At 44.7% G+C, this 12,561-nt stretch overlaps 1 long non-coding RNA gene across 1 annotated transcript in view; it reads left to right on the forward strand.

Annotated features, from left to right (window-relative positions):
- The window catches only part of LOC121003700, a 112,030-nt gene extending 100,675 nt beyond the window's left edge, over window positions 1-11,355 (forward strand). Inside the window, exon 3 of the long non-coding RNA XR_005779583.1 lies at window positions 10,828-11,355. This is a non-coding gene — a long non-coding RNA (uncharacterized LOC121003700). The remainder of the gene's footprint in view (window positions 1-10,827) is intronic.
- The last annotated feature ends 1,206 nt before the right edge of the window (window positions 11,356-12,561 follow it).

Raw genomic sequence — 12,561 nt, forward strand, 5'->3', positions numbered from 1 at the left:
CCGTCTGGTTCCCATTATGCAGAACAAACAAAAAAGTCCTGTCGACAGGACTTTGTTTTCCGTCTTGTATAACGGGAACCAGACGGATCCATTATGATTCCTTCCCATAGACTTCTATTATGACAGATCTAAAGGCTTCCGTTTTGACTCCAGGCTTATGGATTCCGTTATTTTCCACTATAACGGAATACATAACGCTGATGTGAACCCACCCTTAGTAGTGAAGCTCTGGACTGTTTGGTCCCAGATCACATTTTGCATTTACCAGGCATGTGTTGGGGAGAGGCACAGAGTAGGACGGCTTCTCACTGTGAGATTGGAAGAACTACTAGGGTAGAAAAATGGGCCCCTTAAGAATTAATATGGCCGACAGTAGTTTTCTGTTAGACGGCTCCTTCCTGCACGAGGAAAACTGGAGAAAGTCACGCGGTTACTATAAATATGGATTCAGTAGTGCCGTCAAGTTTGTTTTTTTTTTTGTCTTTTTTAGTATCCTTTAAAGAAGCACTCTATCATTTTTTTGGCATGTAGTGGGAGATTTTGCAAGACCGGCCCTTTCTGGTCTTGATTATCCCCTGTGCAGTTGGAGGGTGCGCCAAATTTATGATGAGCAGCAGGCATGTTCGTAAATTAGGCGCATCATCGTGCAGTCCATGCGCCTATACAGAAATCAACGCTGCCATAAATTTCTGGTTTTCATTTGTGCTTGAAAACCGGTTTAAAAGGAGATAAATTTGAACACGCCACTTTCCCACCCATTGCCACGCCCCTTTTGGAAATAGCAATGATGACGTAAAAAGGGGCACTTAACTTTTTAAATGTGACTTTTTGAAAGAAAATAAAAAAAAGTCTCACAATTAGGGCTGAAACGATTAATCGAAGTTATCGATAATATTCGATAACGGGATTAGTTGTCGACGAATCCCGTTATCGAATAATCGGCCGATTCGTTACTATGCGGGCGGTCAGGCACTGTGCCTGCGGGTCCTTGAATTTTGAACTTTAAATCAGGGCATCTTTATTACCTTACAATGAAGTTCCAGTAACAGGCAGAGCGGGCGTAACGTCACTTACTCACGTGACGCGCTTGCTTCATTCAAGTAGGCGGAGCAGGCGCGTCACATGAGTGAGTGAGGTTACGCCGCCGCCCGCTCTGCACTGTTATGGGGGAGATCTGTGGATGACACATATAGCATAAGATGCTATATAGTGTCATCCACAGATCCCCCTCCCATAGCAGTGCACAGATCCCCCTCCCCATAGCAGTGCACAGATCCCCCTCCCCATAGCAGTGCACAGATCCCCCTCCCCATAGCAGTGCACAGATCCCCCTCCCCATAGCAGTGCACAGATCCCCCTCCCCATAGCAGTGCACAGATCCCCCTCCCCATAGCAGTGCACAGATCCCCCTCCCCATAGCAGTGCACAGATCCCCCTCCCCATAGCAGTGCACAGATCCCCCTCCCCATAGCAGTGCACAGACCCCCCTCCCCATAGCAGTGCACAGATCCCCCTCCCCATAGCAGTGCACAGATCCCCCTCCCCATAGCAGTGCACAGATCCCCCTCCCCATAGCAGTGCACAGATCCCCATAGCAGTGCACAGATCCCCCTCCCCATAGCAGTGCACAGATCCCCCTCCCCATAGCAGTGCACAGATCCCCCTCCCCATAGCAGTGCACAGATCCCCCTCCCCATAGCAGTGCACAGATCCCCCTCCCCATAGCAGTACCATCCACAGATCCCCCTCCCCTTAGCAGTGCCATCCACAGATCCCCCTCCCCATAGCAGTGCCATCCACAGATCCCCCCTCCCCATAGCAGTGCCATCCACAGATCCCCCCTCCCCATAGCAGTGCCATCCACAGATCCCCCCTCCCCATAGCAGTGCCATCCACAGATCCCCCCTCCCCATAGCAGTGCCATCCACAGATCCCCCCTCCCCATAGCAGTGCCATCCACAGATCCCCCCTCCCCATACCAGTGCCATCCACAGATCCCCCCTCCCCATAGCAGTGCCATCCACAGATCCCCCCTCCCCATAGCAGTGCCATCCACAGATCCCCCCTCCCCATAGCAGTGCCATCCACAGATCCCCCCCCCCCATAGCAGTGCCATCCACAGATCCCCCCTCCCCATAGCAGTGCCATCCACAGATCCCCCCTCCCCATAGCAGTGCCATCCACAGATCCCCCCTCCCCATAGCAGTGCCATCCACAGATCCCCCCTCCCATAGCAGTGCCATCCACAGATCCCCCTCCCCATAGCAGTGCCATCCACAGATCCCCCTCCCCATAGCAGTGCCATCCACAGATCCCCCTCCCCATAGCAGTGCCATCCACAGATCCCCCTCTCCATAGCAGTGCCATCCACAGATCCCCCTCTCCATAGCAGTGCCATCCACAGATCCCCCTCTCCATAGCAGTGCCATCCACAGATCCCCCTCTCCATAACAGTGCCATCCACAGATCCCCCTCTCCATAACAGTGCCATCCACAGATCCCCCTCCCCAATAACAGTGCCATCCACAGATCCCCTCCATAACAGTGCTTTCCACAGATCCCCCCCCCCATAACAGCGCCATCCACAGATCCCCCATAAGTGTCATCCACAGAACCCCCATAACAGTGCCATCCACAATTTGTTTTAATATGGCCTTTGAACATAATTTTTCAAGTAAAATCACATAAACCCCATGAACATGGGACCAACACAGACGCCTTCAGCTGTTTTTGTCATTTTGGTGTTTTTTCCCAATTAATCGATGAAATTATCAACAACTAATCAATTATTCAAATAATCGTTAGCTGCAGCCCTAGTCACAATCACCCAGCTTGCAACTTTTTAATGCCACTTTTCTGGCACACGGGAGATGATAAATCTCCCCCATGCTAACTCACCCGCAATATTCTAGCTGTATAATTTTGTTTTATCCCTGCTCAGTTGCATTCATACATTTTGCACTATGGGCAGCTGTGTCATGTGGTCCGCATCCTCCTTGTTCCCCTGTATGGCCCTCCATGTATACAGTACTGCTGAGATATATTTGTCTAATGGACTGGGAGAGCAGTTATATTAAGTGAGTCCATACAGTGACCGGCTGCAGAGCTATAGACTCACACTGCCTGTCTATACAATCTTTGTGCACTTTGTGCAGAATCTCCAGTGTAATTCTGCGAGGTGTAGCTTCACACTGCTTCCCCTACCACCTGCTTGTAAAAGCCGACAGGGGCAAACCTATCACAAGCAGAAGGCAGGGGAGATAGGCTGAACCTGCAGCACATAGGAATACACTCAGACTCTGCGATGTGAGTTAGGCCTCATGCACACGACCGTGTGCCGGCCTTGCCTGTGCTGCGGACTGCAAATTGGGGTCCGGAATGCACAATTCACTTGAATAGGTCCGTGTTCCGAATCTGCTGGTCTGCACCAAAAAAAAGTAGTGCATGCACTACTTTTTTTGCGGTGCAGAGGCAAAACGGACGGAAATACTCCGTAGTGCTTTTGTGGGCTTCCGATTCATGCCCCCACATTGTATCTCCTGGATTGCGGATCGATTCAAGAGAATGGGTCCGCATCCGTGATACGGTGAGACTCTTTCACCTCTGTCTCTACAAAAGCCAATAGCATGATGGGGAATGTAGTCTGCTTTAGGAAAATCATATCGTAGGGGAAGAAGGAGCAAATATAGCAGCACTTAAACGGGTATGTACAAGACCTTTTACATTATTCTTTAGTACTATTCTATGCTGCACCATAAAGCTGGAGTGCCTCTTTAACTTTAACTTTAATTAAAATCTGAAGACAACACTGCTGGATCTGGAAGAACTTCAGATAGAGGCTACTGAACAGCATTATCCACCTGTAATGGTTAATGTAGGATAAAAAAGATTATGAATACCGCACTGTACAGACCTAGACAAATGTAATACAATCTATTGACAGTGACAAGACACTTGTCACCTTAAGTCGGTGTATCTTCTAAGACATGAGGGTAACAATTTACATTGCCAGGACTTAGCAGTCACTTGACATGTCTACAGCAGAAGAATCACTGGGACTTCAATCTGTGCAATTCAGGAAATGCCCAGAAGAATGAGGATGCAGAGAGAAACAATGAGGTCACCCCAACGATACCGACAGTGAAAACTGGTGACAGATCATGGGAAGAGGCTTTTATAAAAAAACATTTTATAATGAGCTAGAGCTCAATACTCCCACGCTCAGCCACAAACCCATTAAAGGGGCTGTGCCACAAAAAATATTCTAAAAATGTTCAAACCAGCACCTGGATCTGAATAGTTTAGTCATTGCTTGTAATAAAAAAAAAATTGTTGTTCAATAAAAATGAATCTGTATAGCGCCACCCGCTGCTTGCTCTTTTCTTTATTTCTCTGTCCACCAAACTGAGGTGGTCACACACGCTCAGTTTAAATCTTCAACTGCCACCAGCCAGATCTTCTGTTAGAAGCTGTGGCATTTACAGGGAAAGAGCTACAGCAGAAAGGAGACAAACCCTGAGAAAGGACATTCCCCCTGAGCTGCCAAACGGAAATAAATCGAGCAGAACAATTGGAGCAATGAATGGCGAGATCTCTGGATTCACGTGAGGTACAGGGCTGGTTCTAGCTTTCTTAGAAAGAGATTTTAATTTTCTTACATCAGTCATGGCATGACCCCTTCAAGGTCTACTACCAGTTGGAAGCCACACAGATTGGCTTGTCCCACACATGGGTCATTGGGTCAATGGATCGTACAGCACCTATTGAAGAGTTGTTGTTTTTTAGAAACCTACTGCTTCTAAGTCATATGACACAGTGAGAGTGGTAGTAGCAGTATAACTTTTTGTTCTTTTGGTCTCAGGGGTAATGTTTCTCATTAAAGAGACCCAGTGGTATATGGAGGCTTTTTGTTCCAGCAGTGCTCCATGGGGGAAAAAAGTATGCAAACTAGCTCATGCCAAGCCTGAGATGCCCATCTGTAGATAGCACAGTTTTTAGGGTTCTTGTCCTTCATCAATAAAGAGCAGGTGGATTTGCACACTTTTTTTTTTTTTCATGGACCATTGCCTGAAAAATAAGTCCCTGGACACTCTTCAATGATTACCAGAACCCGTTTTGAGCTGCATCTAAGGCATCTTATACAGTCAACCAGTACCTTGTCCCGTACAGTTCACATGTTCAATGGTTCATAAAGGTTCAGTCTTATGGCTAAGATCAAGTGTAGTATCTGTTCTTATCTGGTCCTGGTGATGTAGTCCGGGCTACCAGGATGTGGAAAAGAGAAAAACACGGTGGACCCAAGGGTGTACGCATTTGCCCATTAGTGCCATATTGTAGGTGACCCAAGGGCCTCCGGATCAAAGCCATGGGCTGAGATGTTTGAAACCCCGAGGTGCAGAAGTGCCCCAGGAGTGGTGACCCTGGTGTGCCTGAACTCACTGGGGGTGGGATCCCACTGGGTGATGGCACATTTTGAGAGCACTCGCCTCTCTTTGCCTGGCTTTTGCGGCCTGACATAAAGAGGGTTGCAACGTCCCAATGTCCCCCCCCCCCCCCATGTGGTCTAGGGGTGTGTGTGTGGCCATCTGGTGTCTCACTCCCCTGCAAACCCCTTGGCATCTCCCTCCGAGGAGAGGCGAGATCTAGACTACGGCTCTTGGCCAACACCTGAGTGAAAGCCAAAGCAGGACTGATGCTTCTTTGGCTAGAAGGGACTGGAATTGGTTTATGGGGGGGGCCTTCTCTTATGGAGAGGGCCTGCAATAGACCACAACCTAGTGCGCATTTTTTTGTGTGGCACACTGCACGATATTGTTGCATGGGTGTAGAAAGCACATCCTCGGGCTATAAAAGAAAAAAAAAAGGTTCATAAGCATGAAGGTTTCCTAGTAAGTAATGACTAGAGATGAGCGAATTTCATATTTTCAAATTTGTTCACACTTCGTTTGGTGGTAAAAGCAGAATTGCGTTATGGATTCTGTTACCACAGACCATAATGCAATTCTATGACGGAATGCATAACTGAATGCCTTTAGAGGCGATTCCATTATTCATTCCGTCATAATAGAAGTCTATGGGCTGCAAAACTGATCCGTCCTGTTTACGTTATGCAGGAGAGGACTCCCCTGCATAGCGGAAACGGGACGGATCCGTTTTGCAGCCCATAGACTTCTACTATGACGGAATGCCTCTAAAGGCATTCCGTCATAGAATTGCATTATGGTCCGTGGTAATGGAATCCATAATGCAATTCTGCTTTTACCACCAAACGAAGCGTGAAGAAATTTCAAAATGTGAAATTCGCTCATCTCTAGTAATTACCGTCTTATGGGAATTCCTTCATTCCTTTTTCTAGTTTCCTTCCTAAATTTTAGCAATCATTGATCATAAATTTGGAACCTGCATAGAAACCAAGAGTAAATATTCTCCTCCATTGGGAACCAAGACAACAAACATAACTCGTCCAGCATTTTATGGGTGTGTTAAACCAAAATTGCTCCCTGAACAGATGGGGGAACTATACAAAATGCTACTTCTAGGAATACGATGAAGACCGCTGTACAGATGTTGTACAAAGACACACATCATTTCAAAGGACGTAACTCAAAATTGCCCTTAATCTTTTGTAATTTATAGTTCACGGCCTCCTGAGAGGTAGAGCGTGGGTTGGGGGCACTTCTGAGCATAAACCCCTTTAATTATGAGCTTGTTAGATGCAGTGTGTAATACTATGGAGGTGGTCCAGCCCTCTCTGGAGAGGAGCATTACTCACTGCGAAAAGCCATACCTGGGAAGTGACTCAGGATGCTCCTAGGGCTAAGCTTGCGGCACCTGTCCCAGACAGGGCCGGCTATTAACAGATTACTTACTTACAGGGTGTTTGTGGAAATAAGGAATTAGACAGACAGCTGGGAAGGAAACCAGCCACGGCCTTGTTTTCATGTACACAAAGCAGAGAAGCCAGAGGTACAAGGTCACTGCTACCTCTTCTCCCCCTCTCATCGGGTCTGACACATCTGGATATACCGTAGAACACTTTCTGCACATTACCTTCAGACACTTATGTCTGAATGTCTGGTTGCCACTAATTTCTAGACTAATATAAATGCTACATGGTACATCATCCACATAGTTTCATATATCTGCCCGGTTTTGGAATTTCTGAAAATTGGCCTGCGTTTACATCACCAGCTAGTCCTCAAGTGCACGAATTTCAAGACTCCTACCAACCTCTCATGACAAGAAGTGTTAAGTTTCTTGTATGTTTACCTATACCATGCCAAAACCATTCCGTGTATGCCCGAAACCCAACCTGAAGAAGCCTAAATGGTGTTTAGAAAAGTCATACATCTGCAAAACATAACAGGGGTTCATCAACTGGGATTGCCATAGAGCAGCTTAGGTCCAGTTGTACAGAAGCTTAAAGGGGTTGTCCACTCCTTTTTTATTTTTGATTACCTTTCCTCAGGATATCTGATTGAGATGGGTTTGACACCACCGCCAATCAACTCTTTCAGAGTAGCTCAAGAGCCTGAAATACACAGGTCTGTCCATTGTGTAGTTTTGGCGCCAACTTTCTGTGCCGGAGATACTGTGAAACAGCTGATTGGCACGGGTGCAGGGAGTAGGAACTCCACCGATCAGATATTGATGGTCTATCCTAAGGTATAGTCCATCAATAATAAAGGAGAGGACAGCCCCTCTCCTGTTTGTGAGATCTGGATAACTCCAGTGAGTAATTGTAGGATAAGTCTACTCAGGATGGAGCTGATGCGGATTTTACTTGTGGATTCGTGCAGGTAAAACTTGCATTTTACTACAGTTCCAGGCAGGTGGATGAGAGTTTAGAAATTTTGAGAGTGGTAACTGATCTAGAACATTTTCACAATGGATATCTGCCTGCAATGCTGGTTGTAAAGTCTACAACCTGTCAATTTCTGCTGAAGAACATTTGCTCCCTGATAGGCTGATGTCAGCTGGGTTAGTTTTTTCGGTAATGGAGTGACGCAGGCGGCACCGAATTGGAGGCTGGATTGTCGCAGGTGCATGGACGGGTAAGTACAGGACACCAGTACTGAAAGCCTTGAGTAAAGAGGGAAGACAATATAGGTGATTGTGGGGAATCTTTTGAGAACACCTGAAAATGATATAATTTTTAATGGAGAAAGTGTGGACCCAGAATTTAACATAAAAATACAGAATTGAGCACAGGTTAAAATCCATTCGGCTTTCTTTAACCTACACAAGTGTTCACATCTCATAAGTCGTCGGAGCTCACATTCATATACTTGCTTTTATTGAGATTAATGGCTCCATAATGTTCCTGGGGGGGGGGGGGGGGGGCTCGGACATATATAATAGTCATTACTGTTCCTATGTAAACACCTTTACCCCCCCCTCCCCCCTACCTTGTTCAAGATCAATACAGACAATGTCAAGGCTTGGCCACTTTCCCCTCTTCAGTCAAGTGTCAAATGAGGAAACCTGTTATGTCAACAAACTGGGCGTATGGGGTCCATAACCTGTTATACTGGGTGGGTTGGAATAAAAAAAAAAAAAATCCAAGACCAGCTCCAGGTGTAGCAGTTCGAGTCCCAATGGGTCCCTGTTTATTCCATTAATGGCTTGTTAAGTATAGACCATGTTACCCAGATCATAGTCCCCCTTTCCCAAGTCTAGCAGACCATCACATTTTTCATGGTCCTAATGCCCAAACCCTGCCTATCCTGAAAAAATAATCTGTTTGAGTGAATGTTAAGCCTAGAAAAATACAATTTAACAGAAACGTAGATGTTATGAACTCCTCTTCTTCCACCGTAGCCCATCATCTCCTGGAGGATCTCTGATGTTCCACACATTAAAAAAAATATTCAACAATTTTGACAATAAATGAAAAAGGAAAAAATGTAAATACAATAACAAAACGGTAACATAAAAGACTACCCACAAAGAATACAGTAATGCCGACTTGTAGAAGTCCATGAAGCCTTGGATGAAACATGTTGGGGTGTTTTTCTTATTACCAGGGCCAGGTTTCTCAGCAGAATTGGTTCTCTGTCATCTTCTCTGCCTTCTAATATTGATAACCCTAGCGTGAAGTAGTAGTAGCTTCCCATTTTTTTTTTTATAGTAGATAACCTAAAAGAATCCAGTTCTCATACATACTGTAAGTGGTGCCGACTTGGAGAAGTCCCTGCAGCCTTGGATGAAATTATTTTTTATTATTATTCGGGCCACGTTTCTCAGCAGAGTTGGTCCTCAGTCCTCTTCTTTGCCTTCTAATATTGATCACCGAAAACTCATTTTGTGGGGAAATGTGAGTAACCACATGTATTATTTCTAGTTGGAGGCGATTTTCTATTCAAGGCGTACAATTAATGATGGGTCTTTGACTTTCTTTGTGAGTCTTCATATTGAAGGTGGCTATTTTATGTTAGATTATTACAGGGTACGTTTTAGAGATTTTTTTTTTATTTTCTCTCAGTGGATTGTAGTTGTTTCTTTATCTGATACGAAATCCTAAGATGAGTGGAAAATGTGGATAAGAAAGATATAAAGTCTACTACATTGCAATGTGTTTCCGTTATGGTGGAATCTAGGTTGCTATATACCGTCCCTTTAACCGTACACACTTCAAGTACAATCTTCAGCCAAGTCTCCCGGTTTCCTGGCAACCTGTAGGAAGCACTTTTAATTTTCTTGTTTACTTGGGATTCTTTTCCTTTGTGTGAGCTGTCAGGTTGAGGGCTGGCCTCTTGTCTTTCTAAATAACGCTGGTAGGATGAGCGGGCTTCATTCCAGACGCTTAGGTCCTGATGCCTTGTGGTGGCCCTTAACTGGCCTCTTTAGAAAAATATATGAAATAATCCAGCGTCCCATATCAGCTGTGGGCATTAATCCTTAAAGGATCGCTGTCATCTGTTGTATGGGAGGCGTTAATTATTTTACACATAGGATTCACAGCTGAGGGCAGACATCTGTAGTGTGAAACGTCTGCGAAACAAGTGGTGCATCAGGAATTGAGAAAAGGCGGTGAAACGTGTGTCCTGATGAAGGCACATCATCACCTTCTATGCAGCTTTTCTCATGTATTTAGGAACGTGATTCCCTTTCACATACAATGCTAAACAAATTCAATTTAATTTTTCACTTTGAAGCACTTCAGTCATTACATGGTCTTGTGAACACAGCCGTAGTAAAGATCGGTAATATGGAGCTTAATGGCTCTGGGCCCATACTGTACCACCATGTATCTCCCAGATGATTTAATTCCATTTCATGCCGTAGTATGGGGGTATTCTATAAACCATGATTCCAAGGGAGAGTAAAGTGCCTTTCGTGTTCTCACAGAGGCACCATATAGCAGCACATGGAGTGTCAACACCCATAGGACACCAACGGTCTTGGTAATCGTAGAATGGACATCTACAAATACTTTTCTGCTGCCCTGTGGGAAAGGGAAAAAATGCACAGTTGACACACGCGACATGGAGATAATGGTGACTAGTTGGTAGTCATACTGTCTACAAGGAGCACCTGTTTTTCATAAGTGATGCCCATATGTTTGTCGGCCATGCTGACTACTACTAGTGTTAACATATTGTACAGTGACCAATATTACTAGATTAAACATTTGCGGGGGGTTTTTTTGGATTTATTACAACTACATTTTTGGAAATGCCTGAGGATTCCTTAGAATCCTAGGCCACCCTTACAAGAGCAGACCAATTTTCTTTTATGCTGGCCTCCACTTTTAGCCTGGAGTATCAATATGACCTACAGCACATGGACATGACACTGACAAACCTCTCTTTTGTTTCCTTCCAGGGTAGACGTTTGACATCCAACACGGCACCAGTCTGGTAACATCAACCCTTCTGTGGTCTACGAGAAGACTGAAGATTGTTGTACGTGAAACCCAATGTGCACAAGTACCGTATATGGAACATTTCACGCTGGAAAATTTGAGAGTGATGCAAGTAATATGGAGTATTGGAAATCGCTACTGCACGATTAAGTATGAAATCTGTTCTTGACATTTACAATGGATGATGGTCTGGAGGTCTACCACTACAGGATGGCTTTACACAAGCAAAAGAAAATACTATATGGTTTTTATTCATTACCGGCCCACAAAGACTCATTATCCAGAATAAATTAAACTTTTAAGGTCCTCACTATCCAAGAAGACCCAAAGAAATTGAAAGAGCTCTTGCTGAAATTACTACAAGATCTACATGTCCTCCTATATTCTGTATCATAAATTCAAGCTTCAGTGCTTAATTCCTCAATTATGAACTGTTATCTGTACATCAATTGCTCTGATTTAAAGATCTGATTAAATACTAAACAAATTCAAAAATATTTGTAATCGCTCACTTATTACTCTGCAAACAAGAAAGGAATCCAATAACTTAAACAGTACAGATCACTTCATGCCCAGCCACATGTCATGGATGAAACCAAGCATTTAGTAGCTGGTTGGGAAGTATCATGCCCTATGAAGGGCATAATCTTGGCTATGCCAAGCTGTAGTAACGCCGCACACAGTGCATTCAGCTACTAAGGTACCGTATACAAAATAATTTGTCATAACTAAAAACTTCACCGTTTCATGCTCCCCATTGATTGTGGTTAAATGGCTAACCAAAGTCAATATTATCATTGGCTCATCTAACATTAGGCGCGTCGTTTGTGGAAGTCTCCAGTTAGAGGTGAGATATTCTAATGAGGTAGCTGGGTGGAGACTAAAAGTTTGAAGGGAAAAAAAATCCAATCGACAACATAATTTTTTTTGTGCCTGTAGAGTTACCACATTTCCAGCAAATGGCTTCTTTTTTTCCCGCAGTCAAGTGATAACTCTGCCATGCATTAGACAAAAATAACCGGACATGAAGAAGATATTTATGGATGTAGGACATTATCACGGCTGGTGGTTTTCTTCAACTTACTTCTCATATGGTTACCAAAATTGTACATAGACGACTATGGGCCGATGCTAGATGGGCAGTTTCAATTGGCCTCATCCTTATCCATGGGCAGTATGAAAGTTCTATAGTTACTTCCACTATACCAACAAATGTGAAAGATAAAAATACACGGAGGGCCACAGGTCTGTAGAGGGGGGAAGGGGGAAGTACACAAAAGTTGGCTAGATGTGTGCTCACCTATTAAAAGCGTGCAAAAGTAGGCACTACTCTAGTAACATGTGTAATCCTGTTGGCCACCGCATTTGCCAAGACTCCAGTACTCGGAATACTCTAGAACAAACTTTAATGCAATTGGTAAAGGTGGCTTCATATCGAGACTCCAGATGGAAATGTATACAGCACAAAATGTATTTGTCCAACCACTTTTTAATCCAAATAAGGCTGGTTTCAAATTTGCGGCTGTGCTCTTTGGCAGGCTGTTCCGGCAGCCTTGGATCTCCGGATCCGAGATGTTACCAGAACGCTCATTGGCCCCATTAACTAAAATGGGTTCCAGCGGAGATCCGTCCACAACGTGGCAAATATCCGGCATATTTGGCCAGACAAAAAACGCTGCATGTCATGTGTTTGT

Source organism: Bufo bufo, chromosome 6 (genome assembly GCF_905171765.1).
Source record: "Bufo bufo chromosome 6, aBufBuf1.1, whole genome shotgun sequence".
Lineage (NCBI taxonomy): Eukaryota > Metazoa > Chordata > Amphibia > Anura > Bufonidae > Bufo > Bufo bufo.